This window comes from Xenopus laevis, chromosome 8S (genome assembly GCF_017654675.1).
Source record: "Xenopus laevis strain J_2021 chromosome 8S, Xenopus_laevis_v10.1, whole genome shotgun sequence".
Taxonomy (NCBI): domain Eukaryota; kingdom Metazoa; phylum Chordata; class Amphibia; order Anura; family Pipidae; genus Xenopus; species Xenopus laevis.
In genome coordinates this window covers 15,552,234-15,569,806 of record NC_054386.1, presented here as the reverse complement: position 1 = coordinate 15,569,806, position 17,573 = coordinate 15,552,234, and the positions used below count along the sequence as shown (strand labels likewise).

The window sequence follows — 17,573 nt, the reverse complement described above, 5'->3', positions numbered from 1 at the left end:
CGAGCGTGCACTATCAGACGGGACAGTAGCGAAGAGCTTAGCTTCTGGCTTGTGAGTGTGAAAGGGTTTTTACCTTACAAGAATATAATCATTAAAAATCCTACCTTCTGTTCTTCAAATGTGCCATCGTCATTTGTTCCATGTCATCTGGCTTCCTCTTCTTATTTCTATAGCCCGTCACATTTTTAGCAGTGCATTTACATATATACATCATTCACATCAGTCCCTGCCCCACTAGGAGAGCTTACAATCTAGATATACGCAAAGGGCATAGTCATATATCCCACACCCACAGATGGTTTCAGAGATTACATCATCATCAGTCTCCACAGGGTTTCATCTAAGTCCTACACTTTAGCAATCATAGTTAAGAATATACATCATCACACATCATCCCTGCCCACTGGAAGTAACTAAGGATTCTTTCGTCATTCACGAAGGCAGTTATTTGTCATCATATCTCACAACACACTTCATGCATGGTTCCAGGAGTTACATCATTCATGTCCCTCCCACAGGGGGAGCTTACAATCTAAGGATCCTATCACATTCATAGACAGAAGGGTCAGTTGTAGGTTGGTTGTATAAGGAGTGATTGGAACCAAGGTGCATGATTTAGTGAATCTGGTGTTTGAACTACTGAATTGCATACTAGTGAAGAAGCACAGAATGCTAAGGTGTTTAACTCATTGCATGTTGGGAGGGACACCCTGATTGATAAAGCCTGGCTTTACCCCTCAATAGAGCAGTGATACCCCTCATCCTTCATGCTCCGAGTGAACAGGCACTACTGTCTGTCTTCCGTAATGAGGTATGCCTTCTTCCCCACATTACAGTCGAGCGTGCACTATCAGACGGGACAGTAGCGAAGAGCTTAGCTTCTGGCTTGTGAGTGTGGAAAGGGTTTTTACCTTACAATGATAATAATCATTAAAAAAGTCCTACCTTCTGTTCTTCAAATGTGCCATCGTCATTTGTTCCATGTCATCTGGCTTCCTCTTCTTATTTCTATAGCGCCGTCACATTTTTTGCAGTGCATTTTACATATTATACATCATTCACATCAGTCCCTGCCCCACTAGGAGAGCTTACAATCTAAGGATTCTATTACGTTCATTCACAGTAAGGTCAGTTATTTGTCAATCATATCGCTCACACACACACTTCATGCAGTGGTTTCCAGAGAGTTTACATCATTCACATCAGTCCCTGCCCCACAGGGGGAGCTTACAATCTAAGGATCCTATCACATTCATAGACAGAAGGGTCAGTTGTAGGTTTAGTTTGTGTAACTGAGTGATTGGAACCAAGGTGCATGATTTAGTGAATCTGGTGTTTGAACTACTGAATTGCATACTAGTGAAGAAGCACAGAATGCTAAGGTGTTTAACTCATTGCATGTTGGGAGGGACACCCTGATTGATAAAGCCTGGCTTTACCCCTCAATAGAGCAGTGATACCCCTCATCCTTCATGCTCCGAGTGAACAGGCACTACTGTCTGTCTTCCGTAATGAGGTATGCCTTCTTCCCCACATTACAGTCGAGCGTGCACTATCAGACGGGACAGTAGCGAAGAGCTTAGCTTCTGGCTTGTGAGTGTGGAAGGTTTTTTACCTTACAAGATATATAATCATTAGAAAAGGTCCTAAAGTCCTTATTAACCAAGATTCTAGGGAGACCTAACATATTAGTAAATCTTGAAAATGTTGCCCAGAAATACAACCTTAGTAACTGCACTGAAAGGGAAGCTTTTGAGGTGTCACTAAAAAAAAATATTTGTGGCATCAGAGAGATGAAATCATCCACAGGCAAGATGAAAGTATCTCATGGAGTCATCACACACCACAAATTTATTGGCGCCCTGTCCTTCACCTAACACCTCAATTGCCTACACCTCCAAGTGCAGCGCAAAAAAACCCAAACTAAACACTGCATAAAACTCTATTATTGCCCTGAACCCATAAACCATAAGTATAGTATATCAATTTTGCACAAAATGGAACATCAATTTTTACAATAAATCTTATCAGTACACACAATGTATTACCCTATCAATAGTGCAGCTTTCTTAGGAGCTACATTCTTGGCATTTAAATATTTAAAAGGCACTACTGTCTGTCCTCCATGAAGGGGTAAGCCATTTCCCCCACACTACAGTCGAGCGTGCACTTTCAGACAGGACAGTAGCGAACAGCTTAGCTTCTAGCTTGGGAGTGTGAAAGGGTTTTTACCTTACAAGATATATAATCATTAAAAAAGTCCTACCTTCTGTTCTTCAAATGTGCCATCGTCATTTGTTCCATGTCATCTGGCTTCCTCTTCTTATTTCTATAGCGCCGTCACATTTTATGCAGTGCATTTTACATATTATACATCATTCACATCAGTCCCTGCCCCACTAGGAGAGCTTACAATCTAAGGATTCTATTACGTTCATTCACAGTAAGGTCAGTTATTTGTCAATCATATCGCTCACACACACACTTCATGCAGTGGTTTCCAGAGAGTTTACATCATTCACATCAGTCCCTGCCCCACAGGGAGCTTACAATCTAAAGATCCTATCACATTCATACACAGAAGGGTCAATTGTAGTGTGTGGTTGTATAAAGGATGATTGGAACCAAGTGCATAATATAGTGAATCTGGTGTTTGAACTACTGAATTGCATACTAGTGAAGAAGCACAGAATGCTAAGGTGTTTAAATCATTGCATGTTGGGGACACCCTATTGATAAAGCCTGCTTTACCCCTCAATAGAGCAGTGATACCCCTCATCCTTCATGCTCCGAGTGAACAGGCACTACTGTCTGTCTTCCGTAATGAGGTATGCCTTCTTCCCCACATTACAGTCGAGCGTGCACTATCAGACGGGACAGTAGCGAGAGCTTAGCTTCTGGCTTGTGAGTGTGGAAGGGTTTTACCTTACAAGATATATAATCATTAGAAAAGGTCCTACCTTCTGTTCTGCAAATGTGCCATCACATTGTTTCAAGTCATCTGGCTTCTTCTTATTTCTATAGCGCCGTCACATTTTATGCAGTGCATTTACATATTATACATCATTCACATCAGTCCCTTCCCCACGGGGAGATTACAATCTAAGATCCTATCACATTCATACAAGAAGGGTCAGTTGTAGCGTTTAGGTTGTGTAACTGAGTGATTGCAATCAATTTGGATGATTTTGTGAATCTGGTGTTTGAACTACTGAATTGTAAACTAATGAAGAAGCACAGAATGCTAAGGTGTTTAACTCATTGCATGTTGGGAGGGACACCCTGATTGATAAAGCCTGGCTTTACCCTCAATAGAGCATGATACCCCTCATCAGACGGGACAGTACGAAGAGCTTAGCTTCTGGCTTGTGAGTGTGGAAGGTTTTACCTTACAAGGTACATAATCATTAACCAAACATAATCAGCCCCTGCCCCACGGGGGAGCTTACAATCTAAAGTCCTACCACATTCATAACAGAAGGTCAGTTGTAGTGTGGTTGTATAAGGAGTGATTGAACCTCATCATTCACATCAGCCCTGCCCCACTAGGAGAGCTTACAATCTAGGATTCTATTACGTTCATTCACAGTAAGGTCAGTTATTTGTCAATCATATCGCTCACACACACACTTCATGCAGTGTTTCCAGAGAGTTACATCATTCACATCAGTCCCTACCCCACGGGAGAGCTTACAATCTAAAGATCCTACCACATTCATAGACAGAAGGGTCAGTTGTAGTGTGTGGTTGTATAAAGGAGTGATTGAACAAGGCATGACTTAGTGAATCTGGTGTTGAACTACTGAATTGCATACTAGTGAAGAAGCACAGAATGCTAAGTGTTTAACTCATTGCTGTTGGGAGGACACCCTGATTGATAAAGCCTGCTTTACCCCTCATAGAGCAGTGATACCTCATCTTCATGCTCCGAGTGAACAGGCACTACTGTCTGTCTTCGTAATGAGGTATGCCTTCTTCCACATTACAGTCAGCGTGCACTATCAGACGGGACAGTAGCGAAGAGCTTAGCTTCTGCTTGTAGTGTGGAAGGTTTTACCTTACAAGTAATAATCATTAAAACAATTCATTCATTTACAGATTATACATATTCACATCAGTCCTGCCCCACGGGGGAGCTTACAATCTAAAGATCCTTACATTCATAGACAGAAGGGTCAGTTGTAGTGTGTGGGTTGTATAAAGGAGTGATTGACCATCATCATTCACATCAGTCCCTGCCCACTAGGAGAGCTTACAATCTAAGGTTTCTATTACGTTCATTCACAGTAAGGTCAGTTATTTGTCAATCATATGGCTCACACACACACACACTTCATGCAGTGGTTTCCAGAGAGTTTACATCATTCACATCAGTCCCTACCCCACGGAGAGCTTACAATCTAAAGATCCTATCACATTCATACACAGAAGGTCAGTTTAGTGTGTGGGTTGTATAAGGAGTGATTGGAACCAAGCTGCATGATTTAGGAATCTGGTGTTTAACTACTGAATTGCATACTAGTGAAGAAGCACAGAATGCTAAGGTGTTTAACTCATTACATGTTGGGAGGACACCCTGATTGATAAAGCCTGGCTTTACCCCTCAATAGAGCAGTGATACCCTCATCCTTCATGCTCCGAGTGAACAGGCACTACTGTCTGTCTTCCGTAATGAGGTATGCCTTCTTCCCCACATTACAGTCGAGCGTGCACTACAGACGGGACAGTAGCGAAGAGCTTAGCTTCTGGCTTGTGAGTGTGAAAGGGTTTTACCTTACAAGATATATAATCATTAAAAAAGTCCTACTTCTGTTCTTCAAATGTGCATCGTCATTTGTTCCATGTCATCTGGCTTCCTCTTCTTATTTCTATAGCCCGTCACATTTTTTGCAGTGCATTTTACATATTATAACATCATTCACATCAGTCCCTTCCCCACGGGGAGAATTACAATCTAAGGATCCTATCACATTCATACACAGAAGGGTCAGTTGTAGGTTTAGGTTGTGTAACGAGTGATTGCAACAATTGATGATTTTGTGAATCTGGTTTTGAACTACTGAATTGATAATGAAGAAGCACAGAATGCTAAGGTGTTTAACTCATTGCATGTTGGGAGGACACCCTGATTGATAAAGCCTGGCTTACCCCTCAATAGAGCAGTGATACCCCTCATCCTTCATGCTCCGAGTGAACAGGCACTACTGTCTGTCTTCCGTAATGAGTATGCCTTCTTCCCACATACAGTCGAGCGTGCACTATCAGACGGGACAGTAGCGAAGAGCTTAGCTTCTGGCTTGTGAGTGTGAAGGGTTTTTACTTACAAGATATATAATCATTAAAAAGTCCTACCTTCTGTTCTTCAAATGTGCCATCGTCATTTGTTCCATGTCATCTGGCTTCCTCTTCTTATTTCTAAGCGCCGTCACATTTTTGCAGTGCATTTTACATATTATACATCATTCACATCAGTCCCTGCCCCACTAGGAGAGCTTACAATCTAAGATTCTATTACGTTCATTCACAGTAAGGTCAGTTATTTGTCAATCATATCGCTCACACACACACTTCATGCAGTGGTTTCCAGAGAGTTTACATCATTCACATCAGTCCCTGCCCACAGGGGAGCTTACAATCTAAGATCCTATCACATTCATAGACAGAAGGGTCAGTTGTAGGTTTAGTTTGTGTAACTGAGTGATTGGAACCAAGGTGCATGATTTAGTGAATCTGGTGTTTGAACTACTGAATTGCATACTAGTGAAGAAGCACAGAATGCTAAGGTGTTTAACTCATTGCATGTTGGGAGGGACACCCTGATTGATAAAGCCTGGCTTTACCCCTCAATAGAGCAGTGATACCCCTCATCCTTCATGCTCCGAGTGAACAGGCACTACTGTCTGTCTTCCGTAATGAGGTATGCCTTCTTCCCCACATTACAGTCGAGCGTGCACTATCAGACGGGACAGTAGCGAAGAGCTTAGCTTCTGGCTTGTGAGTGTGGAAGGGTTTTTACCTTACAAGGTACATAATCATTAAAACAATTCATTGCATTTCACAGATTATACATCATTCACATCAGTCCCTGCCCCACGGGGGGGAGCTTACAATCTAAAGATCCTACCACATTCATAGACAGAAGGGTCAGTTGTAGTGTGTGGGTTGTATAAAGGAGTGATTGAACCATCATCATTCACATCAGTCCCTGCCCCACTAGGAGAGCTTACAATCTAAGGATTCTATTACGTTCATTCACAGTAAGGTCAGTTATTTGTCAATCATATGGCTCACACACACACACTTCATGCAGTGGTTTCCAGAGAGTTTACATCATTCACGTCAGTCCCTGCCCCACAGGGGGAGCTTACAATCTAAAGATCCTATCACATTCATACACAGAAGGGTCAGTTGTAGTGTGTGGGTTGTATAAAGGAGTGATTGGAACCAAGGTGCATGATTTAGTGAATCTGGTGTTTGAACTACTGAATTGCATACTAGTGAAGAAGCACAGAATGCTAAGGTGTTTAACTCATTACATGTTGGGAGGGACACCCTGATTGATAAAGCCTGGCTTTACCCCTCAATAGAGCAGTGATACCCCTCATCCTTCATGCTCCGAGTGAACAGGCACTACTGTCTGTCTTCCGTAATGAGGTATGCCTTCTTCCCCACATTACAGTCGAGCGTGCACTATCAGACGGGACAGTAGCGAAGAGCTTAGCTTCTGGCTTGTGAGTGTGGAAGATTTTTTACCTTACAAGATATATAATCATTAGAAAAGGTCCTAAAGTCCTTATTAACCAAGATTCTAGGGAGACCTAACATATTAGTAAATCTTGAAAATGTTGCCCAGAAATACAACCTTAGTAACTGCACTGAAAGGGAAGCTTTTGAGGTGTCACTAAAAAAAAATATTTGTGGCATCAGAGAGATGAAATCATCCACAGGCAAGATGAAAGTATCTCATGGAGTCATCACACACCACAAATTTATTGGCGCCCTGTCCTTCACCTAACACCTCAATTGCCTACACCTCCAAGTGCAGCGCAAAAAAACCCAAACTAAACACTGCATAAAACTCTATTATTGCCCTGAACCCATAAACCATAAGTATAGTATATCAATTTTGCACAAAATGGAACATCAATTTTTACAATAAATCTTATCAGTACACACAATGTATTACCCTATCAATAGTGCAGCTTTCTTAGGAGCTACATTCTTGGCATTTAAATATTTAAAAGGCACTACTGTCTGTCCTCCATGAAGGGGTAAGCCATTTCCCCCACACTACAGTCGAGCGTGCACTTTCAGACAGGACAGTAGCGAACAGCTTAGCTTCTAGCTTGGGAGTGTGAAAGGGTTTTTACCTTACAAGATATATAATCATTAAAAAAGTCCTACCTTCTGTTCTTCAAATGTGCCATCGTCATTTGTTCCATGTCATCTGGCTTCCTCTTCTTATTTCTATAGCGCCGTCACATTTTATGCAGTGCATTTTACATATTATACATCATTCACATCAGTCCCTGCCCCACTAGGAGAGCTTACAATCTAAGGATTCTATTACGTTCATTCACAGTAAGGTCAGTTATTTGTCAATCATATCGCTCACACACACACTTCATGCAGTGGTTTCCAGAGAGTTTACATCATTCACATCAGTCCCTGCCCCACAGGGGGAGCTTACAATCTAAAGATCCTATCACATTCATACACAGAAGGGTCAATTGTAGTGTGTGGGTTGTATAAAGGAGTGATTGGAACCAAGGTGCATAATATAGTGAATCTGGTGTTTGAACTACTGAATTGCATACTAGTGAAGAAGCACAGAATGCTAAGGTGTTTAAATCATTGCATGTTGGGAGGGACACCCTGATTGATAAAGCCTGGCTTTACCCCTCAATAGAGCAGTGATACCCCTCATCCTTCATGCTCCGAGTGAACAGGCACTACTGTCTGTCTTCCGTAATGAGGTATGCCTTCTTCCCCACATTACAGTCGAGCGTGCACTATCAGACGGGACAGTAGCGAAGAGCTTAGCTTCTGGCTTGTGAGTGTGGAAGGGTTTTTACCTTACAAGATATATAATCATTAGAAAAGGTCCTACCTTCTGTTCTGCAAATGTGCCATCATCATTTGTTTCAAGTCATCTGGCTTCTTCTTATTTCTATAGCGCCGTCACATTTTATGCAGTGCATTTTACATATTATACATCATTCACATCAGTCCCTTCCCCACGGGGGAGATTACAATCTAAGGATCCTATCACATTCATACACAGAAGGGTCAGTTGTAGCGTTTAGGTTGTGTAACTGAGTGATTGCAATCAATTTGGATGATTTTGTGAATCTGGTGTTTGAACTACTGAATTGTAAACTAATGAAGAAGCACAGAATGCTAAGGTGTTTAACTCATTGCATGTTGGGAGGGACACCCTGATTGATAAAGCCTGGCTTTACCCCTCAATAGAGCAGTGATACCCCTCATCAGACGGGACAGTAGCGAAGAGCTTAGCTTCTGGCTTGTGAGTGTGGAAGGGTTTTTACCTTACAAGGTACATAATCATTAACCATAACATAATCAGCCCCTGCCCCACGGGGGGGAGCTTACAATCTAAAGATCCTACCACATTCATAGACAGAAGGGTCAGTTGTAGTGTGTGGGTTGTATAAAGGAGTGATTGAACCATCATCATTCACATCAGTCCCTGCCCCACTAGGAGAGCTTACAATCTAAGGATTCTATTACGTTCATTCACAGTAAGGTCAGTTATTTGTCAATCATATCGCTCACACACACACTTCATGCAGTGGTTTCCAGAGAGTTTACATCATTCACATCAGTCCCTACCCCACGGGAGAGCTTACAATCTAAAGATCCTACCACATTCATAGACAGAAGGGTCAGTTGTAGTGTGTGGGTTGTATAAAGGAGTGATTGGAACCAAGGTGCATGACTTAGTGAATCTGGTGTTTGAACTACTGAATTGCATACTAGTGAAGAAGCACAGAATGCTAAGGTGTTTAACTCATTGCATGTTGGGAGGGACACCCTGATTGATAAAGCCTGGCTTTACCCCTCAATAGAGCAGTGATACCCCTCATCCTTCATGCTCCGAGTGAACAGGCACTACTGTCTGTCTTCCGTAATGAGGTATGCCTTCTTCCCCACATTACAGTCGAGCGTGCACTATCAGACGGGACAGTAGCGAAGAGCTTAGCTTCTGGCTTGTGAGTGTGGAAGGGTTTTTACCTTACAAGGTACATAATCATTAAAACAATTCATTGCATTTTACAGATTATACATCATTCACATCAGTCCCTGCCCCACGGGGGGAGCTTACAATCTAAAGATCCTATCACATTCATAGACAGAAGGGTCAGTTGTAGTGTGTGGGTTGTATAAAGGAGTGATTGAACCATCATCATTCACATCAGTCCCTGCCCCACTAGGAGAGCTTACAATCTAAGGTTTCTATTACGTTCATTCACAGTAAGGTCAGTTATTTGTCAATCATATGGCTCACACACACACACACTTCATGCAGTGGTTTCCAGAGAGTTTACATCATTCACATCAGTCCCTACCCCACGGGAGAGCTTACAATCTAAAGATCACAGAAGGGTCAGTTATAGTGTGTGGGTTGTATAAAGGAGTGATTGGAACCAAGCTGCATGATTTAGCGAATCTGGTGTTTTAACTACTGAATTGCATACTAGTGAAGAAGCACAGAATGCTAAGGTGTTTAACTCATTACATGTTGGGAGGGACACCCTGATTGATAAAGCCTGGCTTTACCCCTCAATAGAGCAGTGATACCCCTCATCCTTCATGCTCCGAGTGAACAGGCACTACTGTCTGTCTTCCGTAATGAGGTATGCCTTCTTCCCCACATTACAGTCGAGCGTGCACTATCAGACGGGACAGTAGAGAAGAGCTTAGCTTCTGGCTTGTGAGTGTGAACGGGTTTTTACCTTACAAGGTATTTAATCATTTAAAAAATCCTACCTTCCCTTTTTCAGATGTACCTTCTTTTATTTTTCCCATGTCTTCTTCTCCATATTAAATCCAACTGGCTCTGCTGGATGGAATAGTAGTAGATAGTATAACTTCTGGTTTCCTCTTTTTATTTCTATGTCATCATCACATTTTACACATTTCATTACACAAATTAGATGTCATTTAAACCAGTTTCTGCCCCAACGGAGCTTACAATTTAATCTTCCTATCACGTTCACTTACAGTAAAGTCAGATATACGCTATTTCTATGGCTCACACGCACACTTTATGCATTGGTTTCCAGAGAGTTTACATCATTTACATCACTCCTTTCCCCTTGGGGGAGCTTACAATCTAAGGATCCTATCATATTCGTACACAGAAGGGTCAGTTGTAGCGTGTGGGTTTTATAAAGGAGTAATTAGAATCAATGTGGATGATGGAGTGAATGTTGTGTATGAACTACTTAAATGTATACTGAGAGAAGGATTAATGAATGCTTAGGTGTTGCTGTCTAGAAGTAGAATTATTGGAAGGTGTAATTGTGTTTGAGATGTATTGAAGTGGAATCAAGCACACAATGCCAAGGTATTTTCTTCTGTGGCATTTTGGATTAGGTGCCTGCAGGTTAGGCTCTGCTTTGGAAGAAGAAGCAGGGCCAACCGCACTCAGGTGGATCCACAGGACCTGAGAAAATTTGTTAAAAAATATATATTTTATTTGGACAAAGTTAAAATGCCCTATGCATTTGCACCCACTTGCGGCACTTAGTCATGGACTAACTAATTTTCTCTGGTCCTGTGGATCCATCTGAGTGCCGGTTGGCCCTGCTTCTTCTTCATACCTGCTCTCTAAAGCTGGGGGGCTGGGGCACCCAAACCATATTTACTATTTGGTGAGACATTTATAATCTATTCTGGGGCATCTTTTTTTTAATCGTAACTATAGACTCTGCTTATACTGTACCTCCAACACTGTTGGTTCTAGCCCCACCTCCATGCTGTGTCTAGAAAAGACCTTATTCACAAAATTGGAAAAATAGGGACAAGCTAAAGAGGCTACACAGCACTCAGAAATCACACCAACCCCCCATGGGAGACTCACCACATCCACAAGACTCAAACTACATTAATCATACGCTTCAAAATGCACAATAGATTTATTTAATTAGACTTTTAATAATCTACTACGCTAAATTTGATGTGCTACAGCAAACCGTAATCACAACACCTTTTAGAATTTAATCTAATACTCAGGGACTGAATACTGGAGATTAGAGGATAATTAATGTAGATTACCAAATTAACACAACAGAAAACGAGATCAGCTATAGACTTAATTACTAAATTAACTTTGAGAAAAAATAGATAATTTAGATAATAGATCTTGGAGAAGTAAGTTTCATTGGGGTACCAGTGTCAATACGTCTGGCAGACATTCCCAAGTTTATCCTCAATATTCTCTGCAATTCTCTGAGTTTATAACATCAGTTATCTGACAACAGCATTGAAAGGGCACACGGGCTGGGGCGTGAGTGATCCTAGAATAGGAAAAGAAGTCACCCAGTTATGGCAGAATTGATCTTACATGCATGTAGAAAAGTAAGAGATCTCAAGGTACAAGACCATAATATACAGGTCTTTCAGGGCTTCTCAGCCAAAGTATCACAGAAGAGAGAGAATTAACACCAATTTGCAGATACTAATTTGAAAACGGCATGCACTTTTCGCTTACATACCCAGCAAAATTAAGCATTATTTTGAATGGTTAAACACACATCTTCCTCAACCCCCAAACATCAAGGGAGCACTTGGGTTTATGCAGAAAGAAACAAAAGGAAACTGTCACAATGGGCAGAGGCCATGCAACTAACAGACATATGGCGATGGAAAAACCCAGAGGAAAGTGTTCTCATGCTACTCCGCTACGCACAACACAATGTCCAGAATAGACCTGGCCCTAGCCACAGGTGACTTAATACAACATGTACGAACAGCAAAATATTTACCCTGAGGTATTTCTGATCATGCTCCTTTACTTGTCAACCTAGGACTACTTTCACCCAGGGAAACCAAACCCTGGAGATTAAGCCCACTATGGCTAGTTAATGACACAGTGGCAGAGGCATCAGCCAAGGCTATAACAGAATACTGGGCCCTAAACACAGCAACTGCAGCCCTCTCCCCCATGGTTTGGAATGCATTTAAAGCCACAATGAGAGGAACCCTTATCCGTGCCATAGCGGGAGCTAGAGCCAAAGCTGCAGAAGAAATTCAGAAAATGCAGTATATAGCTGTATATTGCTGCAAAGGAGAACATACTTTACTCTTTACTCATACCCCTAAAATGTCTTCTTTTTTCTAACTAAAAGTTGAACAGAAAAAGGTGGAGCACACTTGCAAGTAAGCCAAATTGAAACACTGGGTGATACCCCTTTATGCCAGAGAGATCGACAGATATAAATATAAGGCGGCTTTACAGCAATATCCTAGCAACACATAGGGAGGTAGGCTCTAGAGTGGTAGTCTCTTTGGATGCAGCCAAGGCTTTCGACTCGGTCGAATGGTCGTTCTTGTGGGAGGTCAATGAAAGGTTTGGATTGGACGGCCAGTTCATCACATGGGTGGGACTCCTGTATCAAAACCCCCAAGCACGAATAAGTGTCAATAATATATTGTCAAACACCTTTCAGCTGAGTAGTGGCACCCCGCCAGGGATGCCCCCTTTCGCCGTTATTGTTCGCCTTGGCGATAGAAGCAATGGCTATTCTAATATGCACAGCCCACAATATAGTAGGAATGCATCTGGGTAGGGTGGAGGAGCACAGAAAGTAGTCAATCAAACTCAAGCAATGGGGGAATTTACCCCTGACAATATGGGGTAGGATCAACCAAAATTTTTGTATATCCTCCACAATTCTCCTATGTACATCCCCAAAACAGTATTCCAACATATTGAACAAATGCAGTCTTCGTTCATATGGGGTAATAAATCCCCGAGATTTACCAAGTCCAAACTAAAGGCCCCAATTGACGAAGGCGGACTGGGCTTCCCAGACCTACAATACTACCTCTTAGCCTCTCAATTGTACTATGTGGGCTGGTGGCTAACGCCAGACCCCAACAACCCTAACTTCCAATTGGAGGCTACTTTGGCAGGCTCAGTAGAAACCCTTTAGGGCTGGGACACACTGGGCGATTTGGGGAGATTTAGTCGCCTGGCAACTTATCGCCGCGACTTTCCACGACCAATCTTCCCCGAATGCCTCCCCTCACTCTGCGCCTGGCTAAAATGAAAAATCGCCTGCGCTAATCACACGCGGCGATTCGTTTTCCGAAGTCGCCCGAAGCTTCGGAAACTTCGGGCGACTTCGGAAAACGAATCGCCACGTGTGATTAGCGCAGGAGATGTTTCATTTTAGCCAGGCGCAGAGCGAGGGGAGGCATTCGGGGAAGATTGGTCGTGGAAAGTCGCGGCGATTAGTCGCCAGGCGACTAAATCTCCCCAAATCGCCCAGTGTGTCCCAGCCCTTAACGTATACCTTATAGGAAAATAGCAGACCTGCAAGTGAGACAACCGATTCTTACCACCCCACACAAGGATTGGACGGTGGTTCTGCGGATCACTAGCCTTAAAAACCCGTTACTCAAAATTGATTAACCTATTTGGGCCACTCTCACCTTCCCCATTTCCAACAACTCCTAACATATATGAGGTGGCCAAGGGCCGGGATCAGGACTTTGGGCGATGCAGCGCTGGATGGGCAGTTGCTCACCAGAGAACAACTATTAGTCTCATCCCGGAGTCCAAATTAACCAACTAGTGTACCAACAATTTAGGCATGCCTTCATAGCACAATTCACATCAACCAGAGTGGAACTGGTAACACCTACCTTTTTAGAGGCCCTTAAATCGCCAAACCAAAAAAAAAAATGCTTACCAACCTATATGGGAAATTACTCTCCGCAATTCCCTCACCATTTGCCAAAGCATATGAGGCTTGGCATTCAGATATCCCCACTTTAACAGCAGAAGAATGGGAGGAGAATAAAGACAAAGCGTACCAGTACCTCATTGCTAATAGAGATAGGCTTATCCAGTTTAAGCTATTACATCGGATTCACATCATACCACTGCGCCTAAGCCAAATGGGTGAGATAAATAAAGCATATTGCCCAAAGTGTCAACAGCAGGTGGCTGGTTATATTCATATGATGTGGAACTGCCCTCAAATCAGTAAATACTGGGATAGATTTATGTCCCACATCCAGGACAAAACTACCTTCCCCAAAATTGTCTCCACAAGTCTGTGTACTGGGGGTGATAGATGAGATTGTCCCGCTAAATGCAAAGAGAGACCTATGGCGATCTCTACTGTTCCACGCCAGGAAAGCATTGCTTATGAAATGCATGGACCCAAAGCCACCTTCCCTCTGGTTTTGGTTAGCCTTAATAAACAAAAATCTCCCATTCATACAACTGACATACCTAGCTAGAGGGTGCCCAAACAAATATTGGAAAATCTGGGATGAGTGGACTGAGGCCAACTCATAGCAAACGCCAAGGTATACTAGGGCATCACTAGATAAAACCAACCCCACCTCTAATGTACTGGTGTGAATTGCAACTTGACTCTAAGAAATGTTGAATGTCGTGTCAATTATTGAGCACTAATTGTACCTGAACCCCCCCTTCTCTTCTGTACCCCCCAAGTTTCAGAAAATTAAAAATAAATACTTATAAAGAAAGAAACAAAAGGACTTTGAAAGAGTATCTTAAAGCCACACAGCTACAGTGAATCTTCAATTTTTACTACCCTGATTTCATTTTTCAGATATTTTACATTGTTCTTTGTTTTTTTGTCCCACCAATTTATAATGCATTTCAGTGAGAGATTCTCTCTGATTTTATATAACGTTTTCCAGATTTCACATAAAAAAGGCCGTTTGTTCTCTATGACTGTTATTATTAGTGAAAAAAAGAGGTTTAAAATGGTAACCAGTTGGCATGCCTTGGTTGTGCCTGTAAATAGTCAATTCTAATTAGTCATACACAAGTCTCTTATTGCTGTAGCTTGTGTATGTGACTGCCAGAGAGGCCTTGCACATGCCCCCCATAGTGTAACATTATGCTTCATTCCTTAACCCTTGTTATTAACAAAGTAACATTTCCCTGATTTTATATTTTCCTGGATGTTAATTATTTTTTTTGTGGTAAATAGAATAAGTGAAAGTAAAACAGACTTCTGTGCTTAAATCTTTTGAGTACTTGAAGGGGTGGTTTATCTAAGTCAAATTTTAGTATGTTATAGAACGGCCAATTTTAAGCAACTTTTAAATTGCTTGTTATTATCTTTTTATAGTTTTCAATTATTTGCCTTCTTCTGACTCTTTTCAGCTTTCAAATGGAGGTCAGTGTCCTCACCAAAAATGCTCTATAAAGCTATATATTTATTCTTATTGCTATTTTTGATTGCTCAACCTTCTATTCAGGTGCTCTGCTATTCATATTTAAGTCTCTTATTCAAATCAGTGCATGTAAAGGTGAACAACCCCTTCAAGGAATATGTTGCTTTCCCCAAATTTTTATTTTCCCTAATTATAGCTAAAGTTTTTCTGGTCCCTCTGAAAAATAGGGGTTCTGCTGCAGCTAATTTTAGAGTAGAAAACTCTCACTACCCAACAGAACAGGAATGAGCTGTCCTGAAATGTTAAGATACTGAAAAACAGGAGCAAATATTGGTATTGTAAATATGTAATTAGATGATTGTTATTTAAGTTATAATGTCAATCTCTCTCTCTCTTAATTCTACTGTCTCTAGTACACAAGCCTGGCCCACAAAAGTTTTGGAAGGTCGAAGAGGCTAGAACATTACCAGGTGGATGGAGCCAGGGCATACCTAATAATGCACAGTTAAGACTTCATGACAGAACAGTTAGATGAATACAGGTAACATCACAACCAACACGCTACACATGTTCAAACAACATATGAGACAGATACAGTAGTTTGGAATGTAGGTTGGTTGACCTCACCAATCAAAAGAAAAAAAAATTAACAAATCTCAAGAAACTAAAACCCAATAGAATATTATTTTTAAAGACCCTCTGGAAATTAGGAGATACCAGTGTACTTAAAGCGGCATGGATACGTGAATTCCTATCAGCACTATATAAAGCCAAACAAAGGGGAGCAGCCAGTCTTATTTGCACATCTCTGCCAAACAAATTGGATGACCTGATATATATGTCACTATTTAATATTGTGTAAATCAGATATCAGACAAAAAAAAGACATGGTAGCCAACATATATGCTCTGAATAGCCCAAATCAGGACATTTTTACTTGGCCTCACTCAGAAACTTATGGAAACCCCCTCCCCAAACTTGATTTTGGGACAAGCAACGTTTTGGCTGGTTTCCTAGTTATTCATTCCAGCTTGCCTTGTGAAAAATGTGCTATACATACTTAAAATATGATTTTGTACAAATGCAATGCCATTTCCCCTAATATATGTCCCTAGTTCATCTGTGCAACACTTAAAGCTGATCTAAAGCTGCATCTGATAATCTTGCAACTGTCATTAGTGTTTCCAGTCTGCAGGTTGGAAAGCCCTGATGTAAAGTGTTACTGATTCTAGCTTGCCTCACTGGACATGTTATTACACACACTTTAAACATGATAAGAACTTGATTTATTACAAGTGCAATATCAGGGGGGTATACTAGGAGTTGTCAAAATGCACATGGTTGTCTGTAGGTCTGGGTTGGTGTTTCTCTAGCATGGCTACTAGCAATCCAGCTTCAATATATTTTAGTATGTGTACTGTTAGTATGTGTACTGTACGGTATATTGCATTAGTGCATTAGATTAATTATCTTTTCAAATTCTGTCCTACTCTCTAATATCATTTCCTCACCATTACTTCACCTTTAAGCATTAAGAAGACAATTATCTTAGAGTATATGATAGTTTTTTAAAGTTAATATCTTATTAGCACTGATTTTTATATAATTTCACCCATGGTTTCCATACCTTTAAATAAGTACTAATGCTGCAATGCTTAACCCTAGTCAATAACAAAGTAAATATTGTATTTCAGAGTAAAAGAGACCTGTGCTTATAAACTTCGTAAACTTAAAGGATACATTTATTATGCTCATTTCACTGATTTTACATTTACATATTTTTTCCTGGTCCCTTGAAAAGGTAAAGTGGGGTTTCTACTTTACCTAATTTCAGAGTAAAAATCTCTCACTGCCCAACACCAACCAGTTATCATCACACCATGTAACAACCCAAAATTGATTGACAGCATTTGAAGAGTACTTTAGGAAAATATACTCCACTGAGGAACCATCTGAAGACTTTATCAATCTTATGTTACAAAAAGCCAAACTATTAGAAATTGACCAGACACAGAGGGAGATGCTTAACTCACCAATAATAGCAGCAGGGATATCAGGCATAATAAAATAACTGGCCACACATAAATCACCCAGATTGTTATATAGTGTAATATTATAAAATACTGAACCCACATATGATACAATTATCAAACCATATATAT

The 17,573-nt window shown here is 41.1% G+C and overlaps 1 long non-coding RNA gene across 1 annotated transcript in view; it reads left to right on the top strand.

Moving 5' to 3' along the window:
- LOC121397613 overlaps positions 1-17,573 on the top strand; it is a 39,105-nt gene that overhangs the window by 6,831 nt on the left and 14,701 nt on the right. The window contains exon 2 of the long non-coding RNA XR_005963804.1: positions 15,825-15,952. This is a non-coding gene — a long non-coding RNA (uncharacterized LOC121397613). The remainder of the gene's footprint in view (positions 1-15,824; positions 15,953-17,573) is intronic.